The following is a 23306-nucleotide window of genomic DNA, read 5'->3' on the forward strand; positions in this document are numbered from 1 at the left end:
AGAAGGAAAGCAAAGGCCGATATCGCACATGGCCATGGCCAAAATCATGTAAATCCTCTGCTAGTCCTCCTGACAAATTCTGTTTGTTGTGCCTAAGAAGTTACGCTCACATTGGAAGCAATAAAACAAATACTGCAACAGCAGTATCTGCCGCTTGTGTGCTTTACAGGGCTTCCCCTACATTTAGGTTTGAAGAGCTTTGTGACTGCAAACAAACCATTTTACATCCTTTAGCTCATCACTGAAGTCTGCATAAAGATGGTAGGATGTCAAAAGAATTTTGGTTGTTTTGTCTCTTTGTAGTGAAAAGTGAACAGCATTGTAAAAATGTGTTGTGCTGCATAGGTCACCTCCCAGAGATCTTTTCAGGAGTTGCAAACACAATTGTAATCTTTAGGAATTATTTCTTTATTTGGATAATAAAAATGCCTAAAGACTCCGGCCAAGATTGAGCTCTCAGTGTGCATGGTGCAAAAAACTTAATCTCTGGTTGAGGGAGATTATGTCCTTAATTTCAGACCAACTAATCAGTGGGTTAGACAGTAAACTGGTGAAATCTGAGAAAAGACCATGTACTGTTGTGAATGCTGGTTAGTGCAATTATACATGTACATGAATCCAAGGCACATCTACAAACACTGTAGTGTTCTGGGTTCTTAGAATCCTTAATATAAACTGTATACATGAAATATAAACAAAACCGTTCTGTTTCCTAGCGTCTCCATGTTGGAGGCAGTGACTGTGTAGAAAACCATCCATACATATGGATGCTAGCTTCTAACATCTGTATGTGTGAGAGAGGGCTAAAGAAAAAAAGGTCAGCCCCAGGATTTTTCTGAAGAGGTCAAGACCTGATTTGGAGCTCATACTGCAGCCAATATAGATGTTGTGTACTACCTGCTTAAGTTCCTGTTGGGAGCCTGGAAGCTGCATTACAAGAGAATTAAATCATTAATTTTGTCATTTATTATAAATCTGCCTTATAGTGCTGCTGGGAAGATTTTACACCTGGGAAGAATGAAATATTCACTGCCGGACACAAAGAACGCACTGTACCAAGAACAGCAGCATTCAGCTAATATCAGCATTTCATTTCTGTTTTATTGGATCACTCTTTCCTTTGGTTTCTTGGCTTCAAGACAGAGGGCTAATTTACTTCACTGACTTATGCCCTGCATAACCCTATTGACTTCAGTGACATTACATGTGGTTTAATTCAGCAAAGAATTAGGTCCAGAAAGGTTATTCATAAACGATTCCATTCTTGGATGTGAAAGTTGGCTTAATAGTTTCTCTGTTCTCTTTTTACGGACCATCAGATCCAAGTTATCTGAATAGTTACATCTCTGGTAGGCAATCACAATGGTAAAGCCTTTCTTTATAATACAGTTCAGTATTTCCCTTTCTGCTAAAACACCACAAGTTTGTCTGTTTTTAATTAAACTCCTCTCACAAAGCACAGTCAACAAACTATATCGCAAACAGTGCTTACTACTGATCTTTTAATTGTATTCAGTTGCATCCCTTAAATATCTAGGGAACTCCTTTGATATATAAGTAAATCCTAGAGCATTTCGTCAGATGAGCTTGCTGATTAAAAGAGTGACTTAAAGCTAGAAATTGTTCTGTTCTAAATACAAATGCAAGTTTTTTTCCCATGAGATAACCAGGATTCATAAAATAAACCTTCCCTTCTTCCACAATTATCCAATCCATTGCTTGATACACATAATAATTTTGTTTTAATTTTAACATCCCATTAGGTTTGTTTTTTTTTTACCAAGTAACTTATCAGTTCTGATCCAGTGATAGTCATTCAAGTGATAGACATTCAAGTTTTACTTTCTAATTATGTTAGCAATAAAGGGCATTCACCGAAACCTAAGGCTCAGAACCGAATGTGATGTTTTTTACTTTAAACATGTTCAATGGACTGAGCCCATGGTGACTATAGATATCAATGGGATGGAGACTAGACCATGCTTCCTCCCCAGTGTACTCAGGCTTCCTGTAAGAAGGGCAAGCTCACCTATGGACATAACTGAGCTTTCTTGGGGGCCAGTCAGCTAAGACTATTAATAGATTTCCACAGGGATGAAAGGCTCTCACAAAATTTGCCACCTTGGTTACAAGTGCAAGGTGCATTTCTTTGACCTTGCTTCTCTTAAAAAAACCACACTGCAATATACATATATATATATATATATATATATATAAATTCCAAACTAAACAGTCCACTGAACACACTTTTCCCCCTGGAGAAGGAGAAGAGAAAACAAACAAATGATAGAAGTTAGTCACATCGCTTAATATATTCCTGGAAAGCGCTCAAACACACAGTGCTGAGTGCAGTATCGGAATTACACAGAACAGAATCTTCCTGATTCAGTGTCTCAGGAGGAATTTTTTTTCTTCTGCGAGAAGGAAGGGAATAAGCCCTTAGAGATAATGAAGAGAATGTGCTGACTGTCTCAGAGAATGAGTTTAAAATCAGGAAGGCTAGCTTGGAAACTCTTGTTGCTTTGCAACCCTTTTTTCCATTAACCTAGTTTTCTTTTATAAGCCATGTAGGGATAAAAAGAAATAGGTGCAATGAATAGAAGATCAGATCTGGATCACAGAACCATCCAAATTAGATGTCTGCATCTGTCCCCAAAATTAAAACAATACCTTACTACGGGTATCCAGGAGAGAAGGAACTGTTAACACTTCCGCTCATTTATATATAGTGATTACTGAATGCATGTTTTCACGAACTTCATTTTCTGCAGCTCGAGAAAATCAGCTCCTTACTGTTCTCCCCAGTATATCCACATGAGTATAAATAAACACTGCTCTTTCTAAAAGTTACATATTGCCCATCACTGCACTAGTTCTCATGGTGTTAATTTCATGGTATCTGATGTTCGTATTCATACAAGCTAGTAATTATACAATGATCTCAAACACTTTTGTGAAAAAAAGCCATTTTTTCATCTCTAAACACCTTGATAAAACAATTGTTCCTTCTGCAAAGGAAAAAAAAAAAAAGCAAAAGCCTAAAATAAATCAGTATTAAAACAGCACTACTAAAGAGAGGGCAATTATATTAATTATGGAATTGTGTTAATGCATCTTATTCCATTATTGTAGCTATATAAGATAAAAGAAAAAAGCTGACAGAATATTCCCTACCCTAGACAGCACTAACCTGTTACACTGCTAGTGAGTCTTAGCTGATCCTGAGTTTTCTGTGAGTGTACTTCCAGAGTTGCCCAAAATGTCAAGTGCTGGGATCAAACTTAATCAGAATCAATATTGATCAAAATCTTGTCTTGCTATTTTTTCTCACCCCTGTTATGAAGATAAATGTTTTCATACACTGCAAATGACATCAGATTTGGGGAAAAAGCTATTATATGAAAAACCATCATTCCTGCTCAAAGTCCTCCCATCTTTTCCCCTTTTAAAGCAATATCTAGATAAACAACTATTAGGAGTTATCTCCATTAAGTTGGACAGCTGAAACAGAAGAATGACAACAAGGAAGAAACAAAAATTAGAAGTAGGTAAGACCTGAGTGAGGAGAGGTGATGAGGAGAAGGTTCTAAAGATGAAGATGAATGATTTAAAGGTTACGGAAATAGCACAGGGTCTTGGCTTCACTGAACATGAGTATTTTATTCGATAACTGGTCTTTGTCAGGAGAAAGGGACATCAAACTTAAAAAACACAAACCCACAGCATTTTCCTATGGAAAGATGTTACAGTGTCCACTGAAACAGCTAATGCTGAGGCCCATTAATTTATTTTTCATGACTAAGTTTTCCAGATCCCAAAGTTTTTGCAGGTTCCCATAAACACTATGCTTGAAGATCTTGACAAAAAAAGCGGGATAGTTCAGGTAATAATAATGCAGAATTACATGTAGGAAGTCAGGTTGGTTTTGGTTATGGGAACTTCATATCTCCAGGCTGTGATGTTACATTTCTACCCACATGTAATTTAGCTATATTTCTTAAGCTTATAGGGGGTTGCACATTTAGAGTCTTTGTAATGTTTTGCATTTAAGGGATGGTATTTCTTTAAAATGGAGTTTTGGAGATTGGAGATATATATATATACACACATACATACATATATGTATGTATATTTATTTATATATTTACTTATTTATTTATACATACACACACATTGTGGAGCAACTGAAGAACTGGAGAATTGTTATCTAGAAAACTTCCAGTATATTGATTCTCAGAAAAATCATACTCATTATTTAGCAGAATAGATGAGACAGAGACCTTTCTCTCAATACCTGTAGAATTAAATCAGTGTCATGGGGGTTCTAAAGCTGCCCCCTGCAAAAACCCTTTCAAGCATGATTTCACTGCCTGCAACAGTACAGCATCAGTGAGAGAAGATCATTGCTAGAGTTTAATATAAAACTTAAGCTATGTGCCATGGAAACTACTCCATTGAGGTACATTTTTATTTACACTTACATTTACCATTGTGAGAACTCTGTCATTCCTCCTTATGATGAACTGCCCTTCATCATAAGAGGAGCATTTAAAAACTATAGATACCAGATCAGAATCCTGATGGGCAATGAGGACTGCGTGGCTTTAGTGTCATTTTTCTATGTAATTATCTATCTATGTGCTATCTGAAAAGAATTATTCATTAGTGTGGCCAAGTAGCTTTTTTCTGTGAAATAAAATAATTATTAAAAAAACACTGTGTAAAATTATCATGACCACAATAATATCTAGTAGACAAACATAAAATTTTTAAAAAAATGACAGAATCTGATTTCTTAACCTATATAATTGTCAAATTCTTCTTCTTTCCTTCTTTAAGCTGCAAGCTGCCCCAGAGGTTTTTGATTTGTTATCTTTTCCCGTGGGCACAGTAAAGCATGAATCATAAATACAGATAAATCTAGACACATTGGAAGACAGAAGTGTGATAAAAATTGCATTATTTTAACTCTTGCATTGTAATCTTTTTTATATCAGCTATCTAGAAGGTGCTTAGCATAAAGTCTCTCTTTATTTCTCAGTGGACCATTCAATTTTCCTGAGATTTCATTTCTGTATAAGCATGTGAAGATCACCATGAAGACCTGCTAGAACGTTTTTGTTTGAAATGCTGCTGAGAGCTTGAAAAAGGTTCTGTCTTGTTCAGGGCAACTGTTCCCTTAGCATCTTCCCCGGCAAGCTTTTTCACCTGATGAATTGAAGAGACCACAGGGGCACCGAAAATCACAGCTCTATGGCTTGTCAGATAAGAGGTGTGCAAACCTTAACAACAGTAGAAAGCAAGAGATACTTACCTGTTTTGAAGCTGTATTACAGACACTCAGCTTGACCCAAATTTCCTGAAAGTTTAGGAAGACTTTTCTGTGGATCTGACCTAAAACTTTCTACAAATCTTCCTTCTTCCTAGGTATTTCAGTGTGATTTATGCTTTTGATAACCACATGATACTTGGTGCTTTTCCATGATTTCATCTCACAGCTAAAGAGAAGGACGTACTTTGTCCTGTTTCAAACACAAGCCAAAATGTAGGGGTTAACAGCTTGTACAAAATGAAAGTAAGGATCATTTATTGCTGACCTTCATGTTAACTGAGCTGCAGAGCATCCTGCAGATTCAGTCTCAGTGTTGAACTCAACATTGCTGCTCTCACAGGCAAAATGCCCCAACTGGGACTTTGCTGGATTCCCTCAGGAAGCTAAAGCAGGCATGTCTGCAGCTGCAGAGGGGAGGCACAGCATGCTGACCTGTGCTAATCCCCAGGTGACAGCTTAGAGCAACAACACTGCCGGGAAGCCAGGAGCAAATCCCCCACCAGCTGCTTTCAGCAGGTATTGGGTGCAGCTCAAATACACACTGCTCAGTGCAAGCTGAAGGCGTCAGTGTTGCAAAAAAAACCCTACACAAAACAAGAAAATTTTAACTTTCTCTTTTCTGCTTCTGTGGAACTATCTCCACTCTACCTTTTCTCACCTCGTTAGGGTTAAAGGATATGTTTGACCACCTATTTTTGTTAATTCCAGCCAAAGTGAGAGTATGAAAGCTCTGAAAATTGAAAAGCCTATTGCTCTGTTTCCTCTTACTGTACAGCTCTGAAACCCAGCTTGTCACTGTTAGAACATAGCTGTGATTGTACAGGGGTCAACAGCGTGCAGTGGCTGCTGTTCGCATCAAAGGGATTTAGCCATTAGGGCTGTGTAGATTGGGAAAAATCATCCCATTTATTTTTAAAACAAGGTTAGCTGCCTCTATCCACCCAGCAACAGCAAAACAACAAAACAAAGAGTGAAGCCCAAACAAAAAAACTCAGGTAAAAGGCTTTAAAATACGTATCACCCTGGCAAGCCTGTTATTATTAGGAATGGATTGTTAAAGTAAGAGTCCATATGTGTCTGTATGTGGGTTCCTCTCTGAAGCTTTTATAGCAAGGCAGCTTTCATGGAAAAAACCTTTGGACCTTTTCCCTCTTCTCTTCTGGGAATGCTTTGGGATGGTTTAATCATCTGGCTTTGGTACCTGACTGCCTTTGGCAGCTGTAGCTTTTCTTATCATTATGTCTCAGTGTGTGTCACCTTTTCCAGACAGCCATAGGATTAGGATAAGAAAAATTGGTTCTTTATGCTGCAGATCTAACAAAGACACAGACTGCTCACAGCCCACCAAATGAATGCCTAGCATTTTAAATTGAACAGCATTAGATGAAACAGTTGACTATCAATGCTACTCACTCTTTTGAGGGGCAGTAGAAAAAAAAAATCTGCATATCTGAAGTTTGTGCAGATTGCATAGGGGGAAATATTTTGATGGTAGAAGAGAACTCTGAATTCCTGATAAACAAACACATACAAGGGCTTCTGTTCTGTGAAAAACTCTCCATGTTGAGGCACCCATATGGTGAGCGAACCTCGATGATGTGATTGTGAGTAATGGCCCCCAGAAGCATTTGGAGGAGAGTGAGTAGAGGGTGAGAAAGGGAGTTTTGTGCTGGGTCTGCTACTTTCTCAAGATTGTGGCCCACCATGAAAACTGTGTAGAGTAAAAGTTTGGTGAGGAAGCACAGGTAATGCACTCTTCTTCATCATTACACGTTAGATGAAGTTTGAGTAACCCTGTCGCATAAACAGCAAGTGACAGAACATTTCATCAGAGGTGAGAGAAACTTTTCAGTAGACTGACTCTTTTCCTGTGATGCTATTCATTTTTATTGCAATGAATTGTTTATTTGAAGGCTCTGACGGCAGTCACAGGATCAGGAAACTCCATGGGTACATAACAGCCTTCAGCACTACACTGGCTTCATGGTGGTGGTCGTGGTGTAACAGCCTAATATTGCTCTGATCAAAGTGTTTCTACAATAGGTTGGTGACGGCTATGTATTGATGTACTGCATACAAAGTGCACAGCTCAGCTGAAGCAGCTCTTCAGCAACCAAAACAGTCAAGTTCATTAATTTACAAGAAGAAAACCAAATAAGGTATATATTGCCATCCATAGGAGAAGCTGTAGGTGGTGTGATCTAGATGAAGAGGGACTTAATTGCTAAACGCCAAGTATTGATTGGTTATTAAAATACACAAATAATCTTGAGCCAAGTGGGAACCGTAGAGCAGCTACAGGGGAATAGACCAATCTCTTTGACAGTGCCTTCAGCAACAGAGCTGCCAGGGAGATGGCTAAGTCAGGGGGAGGCTCTGCCTCTCAGCTCCATGGCTGCAGGATGCCTGACAAGATATCCTCTCTGTCTGGCAATGCACATAAGGCAGATTAGGGAAGAGTGAACTGATCTTAACCAAATAGCTCTTCAAGCCTCATGCTCTCGAGTAAGAAAAGAGAAGTACCTTACTGAAAATTCAAAGCCGTCTACATGGCGGTTGGGGGGGGGGGCTCCACAGCATGGCATCTCCTTGCCTAGCATAAACATTTTGCTCTAGATGCACAATATAACAGCATTAAGTGTCAGTGGGGTTCAAGGTCAGTAAAACTTCTTCCTGTGGCATCTAGTGTTTAAAGTAACTGAACTCAGCTCATGTTTCTATGATATTTTTCCTCACAGCATTAGCCTACTGAAGGCTTTTTCCACCTTTGTAATCTATAATAAAAGATATGTTTCAGTGCTACTTTTTCCATTCAGCAAAATCAGCTAAGCAGACTTCAAAAAGCAAATGCCAAAGCACTTTATGAAACTTTCCTTGCAAAAGGAGAACCACTGGAGAGTTTAAAGGAATATCACACCATGCAGCCTAGCCTGGTATGAAAAGAGATTACCCTCTTGAGTCTCTGAAGGAAAGGACAATGTGAATTCCATGGCCAAAGGCACCTTTCCCTTTACATTCCTTCTGGTGGAGGGCAGGAGATCACTTCCTTATTTATTCGGCATGACAAATAGTGATCTCATTAGCCTGAATGGAAATAGTTTCATGATTAGGGTCCCAGTTGCACCCTGGAGTGAAAGAAGATATATGAATAAATTTTCCAATACGTGTGATGAAAAAAAAGTGATCCCTTTAGCTGAAGACTCCAGTAACATCATATCACATTAAGTATTTTTGGGGAATGACAAATAATAAAGCGAGAACATTCTCGGAAAGGCCGTGTCCTTAGAATCTGTGCCTCATTTCAGAGAGTTAAGTGGATGAGTTATATCTGACGATTTATGAACCTTGTTAATATAATGCAATACCTGGGAGTGTGCCAGCCACAGTGATCAAGGGAGTCTAAATTAGACCTCTGCCATCAGCAGACATCAGATACCCATTTAAAACTAAATGTTTCAACTGAACCAGTCACTTCTCTTGTTATCCACTAAATCAGTGATCTTCAGCTTGAAGCTCTGAAGCTCCATGTGGCTCTCAGTAGTCAGCACACATCTCTTTTAGGTCTCAGTAAGAGGCTATTTAACATGCTGATGCAGAAGTTGCTCTGGTAGGAAGAGCACAAGTGGCAGCTGTACGTTGACACATTAGTCTCTCAAGAAAAATGTGAATTTTCTTTTTTTTGAACCCAGAAGTGGTGAAGGCCACAACTCTGCCATCTATTCCATGCACAGCACGTTCAGGGCCAGGGCGACCTCTGGCAATCCAGCCAGCTCCAGATTGTCATGTCTCGGCCCCTTCAGGAGAGCATAAGGAAAGGTGAGGGGAAGCTTCTGTACCAGCAGAGAAAGACAATTTCTGTTCAGCCTCCACACTGGTATTAGACTGCATGAAGAGAGAGAAAAGACCATAGCCTTTTTCCTTGTGCTCTGGCATCAACACACACCATAGCCATCATGTTGGTATAGCAGCTGTGTTCCTTCATTGTCCCTGAAAATGTTATGTCTTTATCCTTGCCTCCAGAAGCTCCCACCTATGTGATGCAGAGCCATGATGCTCCCTAACACGGACTTCAAAACAGCGTAATCAAGATTTATCTTTTCTTTCTTTTTTTCTGAGTTCCATTTACATCTGTACAGTGGAGATAATAATGCCTGTTTCACCAGGGCAGGAAAAGGTTTTGTTCATCACTGTGACATTTGCTTTGAGATTCTGGATGGAAGGTATTACAAGTTCTTCAGCTAGGTATTCTGTTCTACTTTTTTATTAATCAATTATATTAAAGTACTCTATGAAGAATAACAGCAATGTGCTAATGCTTCATTTTTAATATTGTTTATATTTAATTTTGTGCATATTTTTATTCCAAATGTTAACATTGTCAATCTTTTGTACTTCTCAGACTGAACTCTGGCAGAGAATAGATCTTTGGTAGATAGCGATTTGATGTTATTGACTTGAGCAGATGCACCAGCTCTTTGAAAAATGAGAGACAATATTAAATCCTACTGAGAGTCAGAGAAGAAATGGTTCTCAGATGCTTGGTGCTCCTACATCAACAATTCAGTGCTAAAATTGAGAAGTGTGACCTTATTTTTTCTGGTTCTGTTGCCTTGGCAGAATAAAGGGAAGAGAGGACAATTTAATTGGCAAGACATGAGGGAATGCAACGTGACACTGTGCAGTAAGGTCCAAGTCACGCAGACATCTCTGAAGACAGCTGAGCTGTACAGCTGTATTGCAACACTAAACACAGTGTAAAGCCAAGACACGGCATGCTCCATGAGATTTCCTCCCTGGTTTATTATATATCCACAGAAAGTGGGCAAAGTTATACTAATATCTTCAGAAGTTAGAGGGAAATGAAAAGGGCATAAGAGTTTTAGCGAAACTGTACATGGTGACTGAATTAGGCCTCTCAGAAGAAGTAAAAAATTCTGTTGTCACAGTTCAGTCCTAATCACATTTCCAATACAAAAGATATTTTATTTGAGAAGTTGATTACAATTTAGCTCATTTTTAAAATATCTAGATACCTGATGCTAGTCAGGAGCAAGCAGAGTTGTATCTATTAGGAAGCATCAGGAGGATGTTCCAAAGGAAGACGAAACACCTTAATTGCAGTATAATGCACTGGAGAGCTGCTTGGAGAAAAATGAGACAGCACCTGAAGGCATAAAAGGAGTTGTCAGAGGTGCAGGAAGGGTGTTGACAACACAGAAGGGAAAAGAGACCAGGTGCTTGGGTGCACACATGCACACAAACCTGCCTTGTTTTTCACTGGTGCCCTAATATATATCATCTACTCTGAATAAGAGAGTACTGAGGTCTAGGAGATACGTCTGTATGATCTAGTAACTGTTTGTTACATCTTCAATCCTGGACACCTTGAAGTGTCTCCTGCCATGCAAGAGAGACTGTAGCTTTCTAGTTTCATAGAGCATGAAGGCATTCTGCTTCATCAGATTTCATGGGTTAGGATGTGAAGTTAGTTAATTTGAATGATTATATAATTATCAGGTCAATAGTTAGGGAGTTACGACATTATCGAACTAGGATATTTATTGCCCAAACCGTCCTACGTTAAAGAATAAAGAGGACTATGTGCCTTAGAGTAATCAACCAACTATATTCTAGCATCCTTGTCTTTCCTTTTGCCATTCTGTATGTCACATCTGGACCATGTCTGTTTTTATAATTTTTTGCTATTTTGTAACTTCACAAATTATGCAAAAAACCTTATTCATCTGAAAAAATAATATATCCAATAAAGTATAATTCTTAAATACCTTGGCAGTACCCGATAAACATGGAAAGAGCTCTCAGATAGGTGGAGTGAAGACAGAATCTGACAAACAGTTGAGAATTCTGTGCAGAAAAAGCTTTACTTTTTATGACTTTCAGCTGGCAAACAGCCTTTACCAGATATTTTGGACTTCTGCCTTTCAGTGACAAGGTGCCAGAGATGATAATTGAAGCAAATATATGTATGTCCTGCTGTTACGAATCACTGTGAAAGGTGATTACTCCTATAGGCCATGTATTTGCAGGAAACTAGTGATCCATTTTACCAAATTCTGCTCTGTTATTTAGATGGAAAGCTGAACTAGTTCTTCGACATTTATACCTAAATAACAGGGCAGTGTTAGGCAGAGTGGGCAAAATATTTTTATAATGCAAACCTGACTTAGAAGCCCCATTTTTTAAATTGGCTAAGGGACTTAGGAGCTCATTGCTGACATTTAGGCTGACAAGTGTGAAAATCACTTTTGAAAGTGGGATTTGAGAGCTTTTGACAAACATTTTTTTTATACACATTATATACATGTTTCAGTTGAGATATTTTAGCCTGAGAGCAATGAATGCAAAATGATAGCTGCCTTTTACTACACAAGCTAACTCAAGAAACTTTCAATTAAATCATAATATTTCTTGATAATACCCTCTAATCATGCGAATAGCACCCTGGAATTCTTCACTGTGGAGGAAAACAATTTTCTCTTACCAACTTGATCGTTATTATGCTTTATTGCTTTGTTAAATGCTATGCACATCACTTATTACAGGTGGTTGTAATTCTGAAGAGATGCATTAGTATATTGTTTGAGCTAAGATTTAAAATAAAACGCCTTATCTTTGTGAAGATGTTCTCTTTACAGATGAACTACACTTTCATAAAGTGATAGATCTGGTTAGATTTCCACTCATGTTTAGTGAAGTAAAGCACTAATGCTATCTCGTGAATGCTCAAGAAGATGCATAGTACTTGCAAATGTATTGCATGGTATTAGTAGGCAATAAATCACCAATTTGAAATAATGCAAGTCTATGGCATGAACACTGAAATGTTTAAGGTATAAAACATCAGATATACAATTCCAGTGTGAGGTCAGACATATTGCAGAATAAATTTGTAGTTATACAAAAGAGAGGAAAAGCAAACACAGGGTCTGAAAAGAATTATGCCAAGATAAATAAAAGAGCATTCAAACATTTAGGGAACATGGACTGGAGGGACAATAGGCCTTATTAGAGACAAAAAGTGCAGTTTGCAGGTTTGACAGATGATTGTGCTACCCAAATAAAATAGATTTTTGCTTGAGTGTTTATAAACTGTAGTTGACACAGGTTAAATAAGCAGGGCTATGTTTCCCTAAAAAACTGAAGCAAAACAGATATATCAATAATACTGAAGAAAGAGGTTAAATTAAAGTTGAAAATGGCAACAGACTCCAGCTCAGGAATTCTTTAGGGCAGAAACATCCCATTTTCAAAAGGGTCACAGATTGTGTCTAAATGGTCAGTTAAGCTAAACTGCTGTAAGTCTTGTGGTCTTCATCCCTTCACCTGGATGACAGGGGACCTGATTGGAGCTAAGCATGGATTAGCTTGTGTGTCTGGGTTACTTTTCTCTGGAAACTAGGACATCAAGAAAGAGGACATTAATGTGTGCTTAGGTCTGACCTCAGTTTGGTTTTGGGATGCATCCTGCAGATGTAGTCAGACTTGGGAGCTTGGAAAGGCTCGCAGGTCCCTCCAGTTTGGAAGACTGCAGCATGACTGCGGTCTCATGGGAACAGAGAGCTTTACATCCCCACAGGTAATTCGCATGGCACAGAAAGCAGCCTCTGGAACTGGAACAGCAATATTATGTGATCATGTGGAACTGAGCTTGAGACAATAACATCTCTTTTCTGAAAGCTGTGAATGCATTTTTCTGCTGTTTTTCAGACTTCCTTCTGATTTCATATCTAGTTGATTTATAATGACCTCCACAGTGCTGATCTCTGATCATTCATTGGCATGTAGTCACTTACCTCCAAGTTCAGCAAGTGATAAAAGTTGGGAAAAGCAAGCATTTGAGTGTCTAGGTAACGTGAAAAGCCAAACTAGCAGAAAGCACATCTTTTTTTTTTGTTGTGTTACATATAATTTTTGCTAAAACGATAACTTGAAAGCTTCTCTGTGATTAAATGAGGACTTGTCTGTAGGTCAGCTACAATGACATACTTGCAAGTGGGAAAGATATATACTTAAAATAGCAAGTGTTAATCAAAATAACTCTTCCATTTTCAAAAGAATAACCATTCTCCATCTGCTTTCAAACATTTTACCTTACCCAAAATTAAATGATTCGGCAGCTGTAATTTCTAAGTTCATTGAATTGATATGACAAAACTTTGTATGGCAATTTACCCATGTGCGCCGGGGCATATGAGAGTGCAGATCTTTCTTTCACAGCTTTCACAGTCTTTCTTTCACATTTTCAGAGGCTTGCTCTTCCTCTGCAGTGGAAGTAGCAAAGCTTCAAAGGCAGGTGGCTGTTTCTGTGCCTGGAAAGGCTGTGTGCCTCATGAAAAGTTTGCATAATTGCTACCAAAGGCGTAATTCTGCACAAAGATATTAGACTTCATGCTTAATATGTGCCTGATTAGCAGGTGCTTGTCTCTGAATTTGATCCTGATCTTCATGCAACGTGCAGCAACCTAGACATGGTGGAAGACTTGAAACAATTGGGCAGCAAACAGATGAGAAGCCCAAATTTTATTCAGACAGATGTTAATCGGATGGATAGTGAGCATATCTATTTTATCTGGAGAACGGTGTATATAATAAAGAGACTGCTTTGGGAATCTTGCATTGCTCATCTTGTTCACACAATCAGGCTATCTCATTCAGTTTTGATAAAGAAATTTGGTTAATGATTCCACATCAATTTATCTGATTTGAATTTGACAGTCATCCTGACACTCTTTCATGTTCTTTTGGAGTTATCCTTCCAAAGTCCTTTTTAGCCTTCTTTTCTTTTTCAGTCCTTACATTTCTGTACCAAATACGAAGGCCCTGATGATGGCATTTTTTATCTTCATTCTTTTACTGATTTTCTTGATCTTGAGGTCTTACTGAGCCCAGTAAATAGTGCATTTGTTTTCACTGTCCTTTCTGCTGCCCCAGTGAGGCACAATCTTTCATTATTGACATTCTTCTCTGATAACAATATTTTTCCAGCTTGTGTAGGGGTCCTCATTTGCAGTTTTCACATGCAAGCCTCCTGCATACCTTCATCATTTATGACTTCTTCACAATGATCTTCATTCTAATAGATGCCATGATGGGGAATATTTGTATTCTAATATAATGTCTGTTGTCTTCCATAGGTCATCTACTCTGTTTTCTGCTATCAAGCAACAAAAATTCAGATCATACAGTTTCTGTTAGCAATCTATCCATTGAATCCCTGTGCTATTTCCATCAGCTGCATATGTTTACCCAGTCAACTACTATGTCAGAAAACACATGCGGCAAGATGTGATCTAGTCACAACTGTACTGTAATGTATTTACTGCTAACCTAAACACATCATGTTGTTTGGATGTAATGACTTGGATTGATATACATGCTAACTTTGAAATACTTTCCAGTTACTTCATCTTTGTAATGAATTATACACCTTTCCAAAAACAGCAAGCTAATATGAAGGAAAGCCCTGTGCTTAATCAGGGATTAATGGAATAGCAGTGTACAGATGTCTTTTATAAATGCCAAATATTCTTTCTTGGCACTTCATTCTCTCTTACCTAGGGGAACAGCTCTGATAGAAAAGTCAGATCTTGTTTTTGCCCTCAAGTTGCATTTGCCTAACATTTTTCTAGTAGCTTCTGAAAATTTTGCCTCTGGCATCATGAAGATAATTGATGACCGTTATAATTGTTTTTTTTTTTTTCCATGAATGTTGAAACAAATACCTAGTCATTGGTGAGAGACAGACACCTATAGAGAGAACAAGTCATCCCACATATTTTAGGCATCTAAATTAGGATGTGATGAATCTCTCTAGAAGTGCCTGCCTTTCTCCATGATTAGGGGAGAAGCCCAATTGTCTAACTTAAGCTAGATACCTAACTTTTAGATGACCAAAGTCAGTAGGGTGAAGGTGAATCCCATCCTAGCAGAATAAGGCAGGAAGTTCAGAGTGTGTATATGTCTACAACAATCAAAAAACAACTGAATTTAGAATAGGCAAAGACTTAGAGGACTAACACTCCTTTAGAGCAATCTGGATGTCTTGTACTGAGTACAAGCAAATAAAATGTGTTTGAATATAGGCAGGCAGGAAAGCCTGGCTTACAGATAGGGTAGTGACTGAAACACCTTCATAGCACATAACTAGTTCAACACTGAGGTTAAACAGATCATGTGCTCTTCAGCTGTTTAAATGGGAACTGAGTTTAACTGAGGATATTACATTTTCTTTGTATTCGTGGTGCAGCTTTTACTAAATTTCAAAATATATTCAGTGTCCAAGCTCCAAGAAGGATTTTGAAAAGAGGGAGAAGGTTCAGAGAAGAGTCATGAGAATGATTAGAGAACTGGTGAGCATGAGTAGCTCACTAAGTACGAAGGAGATTAAGCAGGCTAGCTAAAGAAAGATTACCTTCACAAACCATAAAAACAGGGAACAAAACTTTTGCTAATGACAGGGTACTGCAGTTTATCAGATAAATGTCTTGTAAATCTCTAGATCCAAAGCTTAAAATTAGAAAAGAAAGAAAGTTGAAGTTAAATTTAACAAGAATTGTGGTGAACATCATGGGACATTTTCAAATCAAGATTAAATACATTTTTAACTTTAATTCAGAGAGAAATTCAGGGAAAGAAATTCAGAAAGTTCAGGGAATCTCTATGGCCTGTGTTATGTAGGAGGTCAAACTAAGTAATCATGGCTTCATGATTTGTGACTCTAGTAAGGTCCATGCAATGTTGATATATAAAAATTTCAATATATGGCAATATTTGTGGAAGAAAAGAATTCTACAAATGGGGAAAAACGAGCACTTTGCTTCAGTGGAAGAACAACAGAGAAACTTGAAGTGATAGTAAAGTATTTGAAGTTAGTCTCTAACTCGCTCAGATACAGCAGAGCATACAACTACCTTCAACTGTACTGTGAGATCTTTCACTATTTTCTGCTTGAGTAAATTACCTTCAGTGAGCACATTCAGTAATTAGCAGCATGGTGCGTATTACACTATTATTACCGCACTTAACTCACTATATGTAATTTGCATTGCTATTTTTATCCATGTTGAATTAAATCCAGAGAATCCCAGGAGAGGTGTAACCAGCTTACTCCAGATCTCAGTTTAATATTTATTTCAGAAATGAGGAAAGAGGACACACTTCACAAGTTTCAACCCTTATGTCAGGAAGCATTGCATCTGAATCTCTAGACAGAAAGAAAATAATGAAATAGCCTTCTGAAACAAAATGCATAGGATTTAAGGAAAGTGAAGAAAGCTTGGGAGAACGGCAAATGCAAGGCAAGAGAATGAGAGAACATGTCACCTCGACTCTTTTTTCTCACTTATTTTTCTTTTCTTTTTTTCATTTTTTAAGGAGCACAATATTCCTGACTTCTGTATTCTACAGAAGGTGGCAATGCTGGCAGGAGGCAAACACAGCTCTCCTCTGCAGATCACCATATAACCACCGCACCAGACATTCCCATCTATGAAGGGACCAGGTGCAGAGGCTGAAGACTAAGAGCACACTGAGGCTGCACACCACGAGTGGAGATCTCCCTTATCAGCCAGTAGCTTTCATGAAACATTAAAAGAAGTGAGCTATAGAGATAGCAATGACAGGAAGTTGTACAATGACATAAATCAAGCATCTTATGGAATAAGGCCACACTAATGAGTCAAAGGGACTGCACTGCCTAAAGAACCAGAAATATTATAGCTTCATAAAATAGAGTACATTCATGAAACCTGGATAATTAATGATGCAGGGAAAGATACTCTGGCTATGTCTATATTGCTAAACAGAAAAGGGCCAAGGGCCAATCTCTGGCTCCAAGGCCAAATAGTGTGGACTGACTGTTGCCTGTGCTGCTTTGGCACAGCTCCAGCTACAGCACAAGGGCTGTGAGCAGACTGTGCAGCACTGAACTGGCTCTCCAAGTCCTATGCAGTGATCATACAGCTCTGAAGCATTACCAGCTTCTGCATTTGTTTTTTTCAGTTCAAAGTCTCTGAAACAAGGGCTGTGTCACAGCCCAACAGAGTGAGCTTCTTCTCTATAGTATACTGTACCGTAAAATGTCTATGTTATATCAAACCCATCTAAGTTTTTCTCATAGCAAAGGCAGCAAGGCAGAGGAGAGACAGTAGAAAACAGTCCTGTTTAATGTTGATGCCTGCATTGAGGTTTTCCTTTGTCTTTGTCTTTATTTGAACTATGTAAACTATTCCTGGATGTAAAATTGAGGATGTGTGTTGTGTTCCTTGGGTGCAGTGGGAGAGTATAAAGGGGTGCTTGATAGTTTAAAAAAACAAACAAACAAACAAACAAACCACACATCATCTGGGTATAACACAGGAAAACTGTGTAAGCTAGAAGAATCTAAACATGGTGCAGTCTCATCCATACTGCTTTTGGGGAGAGGTCTTTGAAAGGACATTCTCCAGAATGTCTGTCTCTCATTTCTCCAGAAATGCGTGATGTGTGCATGTACTGTCTTAGAAAGTGATTGTGGGAGTACTCCAAAGCAGAGCCATGGCATAAGCTAAAAATTAAGTAATGCAATTTATCAGGAGTCCCATGCTTGCTGTCTCTCTCTGGCAGATGCATCCTTTGAGGACACTTGCTTTTAGACATTTCATCTTTATCAATCAAAGGGTTGCTGACATACTCGAAACATATATTGTTAGAACGCATAATTCAGCAAATCTTCACAGTTACAGTAGCATTTATTTCCCACAGACAGCCTTGCTGAGATTAATGGCCTACTGAACATTAACACAAAACTAGCACAAGTAATTACTGCACAATTGGGACCAGTTGGATAGATCAAGAGCCTAGTTTCTCTTTGCATTTTTCTACCGACCACATTTAAGATCTTCCTTACATCTGTTTGGGAACATTCCCTTTTTCTTGGTTAGAACACAGGTCTCCAGCATTTGCATTCCCCTTACTCTGTGAGCTCTTCTCTCATTTGTATGATAAAATAGAAGGTGCTCTCTAGCGTTTCCTCTGCTTCTCTTTTCCAGTGATGCTAAACTTCCCTTCTTGCCTCTAGATAGCTTATTTCAGCTGGAGACAAAAAGCAGCCCAAAGTTTTTGCCACATTTTTGCTCTATTTAAATATTTTCCCCAAAACTGCACATGTGAGAGAGAAAGGCAGATTTTGGTGCAGAGATAGGCCATACTTGTTCCTCCATTCTCCCTGCTTCTTACAGTATATGAGTTTATACATACAGAAAATGTATTTTCATCTTCAGAATAACCATGCTAAGAGTGGCATTATGGTAAACACTGTCTGACAGCCTCCAGTCACCAATCTAGAGGCTCTGATATAATGGTACACCAACACTGAACATTAATGTAATCTAGGCCTTATGTCCAGCTGTAGTTTAGTAATTAGTTACGCAAATATTAAAACATAGGGTCAAGAAAGGCTCAGTGTAGACACTGTCATCAGAAGGAATGTTTTCTGTTGCATCTTCTTAACCTTGCTGCTCTCACTACGAGAAATACTTAAGTGGATGCGACAGAGGCACTTTATGGCACAAAACCAGTGGACTAGCAGAAATCAGAATACACATAACACCATAGCAGCTTCTTGTACATTTTTTTTTTGTCTAGATTAGCTACAGTAAAACCTGCCTAATGGAAGCTCATATGCATGTAGCATCACTTGTCTAGCTCTTTGTCAGAAATGATGAATCTGAATAGTCTTTCACACATATACATTCAAGCCAACAAAAAGAAATAATTCCATTTTCACATCAGCCAAGAAAGTTGCAAGATGGTTATAACAGTGAAGTAGGTAACTTATTACCCCCATTTTTAAATAGAGGGAGATACAGCAAGGTGAAGTGGTTTACCAGGAGGTCACTGTGTCCTCATAGTCTGAATAGAATCTAAGAGCACAGCTCCAGTCCTGCCTCAGAGACTGAATTTCCCTGTAATCTCAGGTACAAATAAACCTTCTCTATCAGCAAAATTGGAACTCATTACTACCTGGCTCCCAGCCAATACTTAATTCACCAGACCTGAAGGAAAAGAAGGTCTTTTTAAAAGAAATCTGGAGCATTTTAGAAATATTTCAGTAAATGAATGAGTTCATTATTTGGCTGTGAGTTGTAGCTAAAAAGGTAAAAAATACAAGAGTTTTCCACAGCACACACATGCACCCAAACTTGTAGCAGTTCTTTCTCCTTTGACTTTGAAACTTTATTTGCTGATCATTACCTGTGGTAACACAGTGTTCCCAATAGCACTATATGATTAAGGTTCCTGTCATCACAGACCCTATGAACTCTGTATTTTCTAGAATTTGTAATAAGCACTTCCAGGACAAAATAAAAAACAAGTCACTTTCCTTGCCTGTTAACAACTGCCTTCTTCCAGTCCCCAGTCTTCCCACATTCTGATATTCTTTCCTGATGAGTCTTTTATCTCACAGGCATCTCTCCCTCATTTCTACTCTTAATGGCTTTACACAAGTCCTCTACACTAAAATGAAAGCATTTAGAAAACACTTACTTTTGAAACACCTATCCAGCAGTCTGCACACACAAATTTTTCTTTCACCTTGTCTCAAAGCACCACAAGCTTTTTCCCTAGCAGTCTTGCATGTTCAAGCTTCTCCCTCATTTTGCACTAAGCTGTTCTTTGATAAGGCTCAGCTGGGGAAATCCATTCCTCCAGGACCCAATCAGGTTTTTACATCAATTAGGCTAATTGACAGAAGGCTTAACACATTTCTTAATTATGACTGCAAATATGTTCTTGGAAGAAACCCCAAAGCACAAGAGGAAAAAAAAAAGAAACAAACTTCTTTTCTAGTAAAATAATTTTGGAAGCATCTTTAAGGTAAAACACCAGGAAGGGAGTTTAGTAATGGGCAAGTATCTCATGATGGCTGAAACTGCTCTCAGCATACAAAAAAGATCACCCTACGTCTGACTGTAAAAAGGTAAATAATCAGAGAGTAAGAGAGACAATAGACATACATGAAGACAAAAAAACCTCTAAAGAACCACAAAACTAGAAAAAGATATCCTTCATTCTGCAAATTCTTTCACATAAAGTATTGGATGAATGTATTTATCAGTATTCTTTGGAACAATAGCTTAAATACCTTTTAGTACTGTTAGAGTTCAAGATTCACCAAGTCAGAACTAAAATCTACTGTTTTTTTCCTGATTTTATATGACAGCATCTGAAATCATTTGTATTTATTCATATTAGCTGTCTTAATCTTTTTTTAACTTTTCCTTAGACTAAACATCATAACTAAGTTAAGCATTGAGGTGTACAAGAAACAGTTTATATTATAATATGATTTTGTGTGTTAAACAATAATTCCTTCTCTTCTGTTTCAGATTTCTAGTCTTTTCTAGGCTATAGTCTTTTCTAGTCTTTTATCTTTTAAGATTCTAGTCTTCTATATTAATAAAAATGATAAGATGCTTCTAAAATGTAAAGTACCCTTTCTTGATCTTTCAGTTTCTCTGTCATTCTGCCTGTTTCCCTATGCTCTGTGTGATGCTGTGGGAAAGCAACAGACGGTTCAATATGCTTCAGAATAACCCACAGTCATAAAATATTTTCCAGAGATGAACCCCTGAGGGACATCTTTAACCTCAGTCTTGGCTAGTAAGTCTGAACATCTGGCCACCCCACCTGATAGACATGCTAGTAGTCTTGGGGTTTTTATTTGAATGTATATGCTGCACAAAGAACAAACAACAGTTTAGCGAATAAGAACCCTTAGGGAGGAAATGCTTAGAGAAGTACAGAGGAGTTACATACATAAATCCCTTGGACATATTTTCCATGTAGGACATTTAAAACCAATATCCTATTACTTACCATTGTTTCACTGGAGTTGGGATCAGTGTTAAACTGCAGCAGTGCTTTAAAATAAATGGACCATGTTGTAGTTTTTCTGTTTGTGTGTGAATATTAGGGAAGAAGGCCATGATGGCTTTAAGTAAATGCATACGGTACACACTGAACCTCATTGTCAAAATGGCATTTCTTTCTAGCTACATTACAGCTCTTATCTTTAGCATGATCTTTAGCATGATCTTTTCTCTTCAGCATGATCTGACACATGTGCCACAACTGTACTTTTGATAGCTTTTCCTAAAACCTCTGTTAAAAGCCACAGGAAGCACTTTACTTTTGAGGTCCTCATTTTGAATACTGAGGAAGATGCAATTTATGCCTTGATAAATTAATGCCAACACAGTAATGACTAGATTAGGCCAGAGTACAGCCTTACAGTCTTTCTCTGTATGACTTCTAACTCAGGTGGGAGTTTACTGCTCATGGGAAAGGAATGGGCAGAACGTTGTTATGGTGCCCTCCATCCCCTACATTGCTGCTAGCTAGTGGTGCTTTGGAGGTTGTCAGGACCAGACCTGGTGGCTCTGGCATGCACCAAGAGCTTGGGGCTATGAGCTTTGCACCACGGGCACTAGCTGGTGCAGGATTTGCTCTGGCTTATTTAGTGCAATTCCAGCTGGGGAGAGCAACAGTTCCCTTCTTAATATCCAAAAGAGCTACAGCCCTTGCTGGGATGAAGGGCACCCTCCACTGTGCAGAATGTGGTGAATGTCAACCTATTCCATTGAAAAATGAGAACTCCTCTTCCCTGGTTTGGTTCCAGCCCAGGTGCTCTTGTCTGGTTTTCCCTTAGCAACTCTAAAATTTTCCACTCCTTGCTCAACATCATCTTCAACAGAAAGGCAGTATTTTTCTTCTAGACTGGAGTGCCAACTAGTAAGGTCTGACAATATGAAAGCAAAGTGAGGATAGGTGGTAGTAGCAGTTTTGTCCCTTATTTGACTGCCAATGCTTTTCTTTATGTTTACTTTAATGCAAGGTAGCACTGCAGGTCAAAGGGGAGCATGGGAAGGAAGAGGCAGTGCTGCAAATTGGATTATACTCCATTCATCTTCATCCTTTGCTCTGATCTTCCCTAGACCTGTAGTGCTACTTCTGTCTCTTCAGGTCGCATAGCATCATGTTCAAGGAATGAGAGCAGCCACGGTGTACAATCTGTCTTGCAAGTGGTCTCTCCCCCACCTGCCCTATGAATCCCTTTGGTGGTCTTGTTCCCCATGGCTTGTGATCCTCTGCTCCCCAGGTGAGTTACAGGGAGGCAGAAGCAAGCCAGAGACAGACTGACTGTGTGTGCTCCACGCGTCTTCTCCCACCCATTGCCCAGGTCCCAGGGCTGACTGCGCTGGGAGGTGATACGCTTTGTCCAAAAGAGGTGTGGAGGGAAAGCAAATAGTAGGAGTCAGGAGAAAGCTTCTGGTGAAGCTATAGTAAGAACATGAGGTCAAACTAAGAAAAAGGCTGGTAACCACTGTACTAAACCCTGCTCCTTCACCTCCCATGGGCTGATGCAATACTTTTGCTCTGTTAGTCACATAAGTTTCCTTCTTTTCTTTTGCATGGGCATATATGTGCTGAATTACTTCTTGGATCAGTTCTACCTCTCAGGCTTCTAATCCATTCTAAAAGCTCTTTGGATCCTATAAAAATAGGGTGGGAAGTACATATACCACCTCTTCCACCCTCAAGGTAGAGCCAATTCTACCTACACTGTTCCTGATGTTTTGCTGGAGGAGGGGCAGCCTGTCTTAAAAACCTCTCCTGATGGTGATTCCTTGATTGCCCTAAGTGATCTATTCCAGAGCTTCACTACTTCTACGTTTAGCAAAACTTCTATCTTCCTTGATGCAATTTAAGCCCAAGATTTGTTGCCCTAATTTATCCCCATTCTTCTTTGTAGTTTTCACTTTTTCTGAAACATAACTGAATAAAGATACCATGTTGTTCAATGGCAGTGGTACTTCTGAGTAAAAACAAAATATTAGACATTGATGGAAGTTTACTGGTGAAAGTTCAGGCAAATGAAGGCTCCAGGAACTCATGGGTTAAGGTATCAGTA

General features: G+C 38.7%; 1 protein-coding gene across 1 annotated transcript in view; it reads right to left on the bottom strand.

Moving 5' to 3' along the window:
- Nucleotides 1-23306, bottom strand: part of NKAIN2 (sodium/potassium transporting ATPase interacting 2) — a 569846-nt gene that overhangs the window by 29486 nt on the left and 517054 nt on the right. The window lies entirely within an intron of this gene.

This window comes from Apteryx mantelli, chromosome 3 (assembly GCF_036417845.1).
Source record: "Apteryx mantelli isolate bAptMan1 chromosome 3, bAptMan1.hap1, whole genome shotgun sequence".
NCBI classification, from domain to species: Eukaryota; Metazoa; Chordata; class Aves; order Apterygiformes; family Apterygidae; genus Apteryx; species Apteryx mantelli.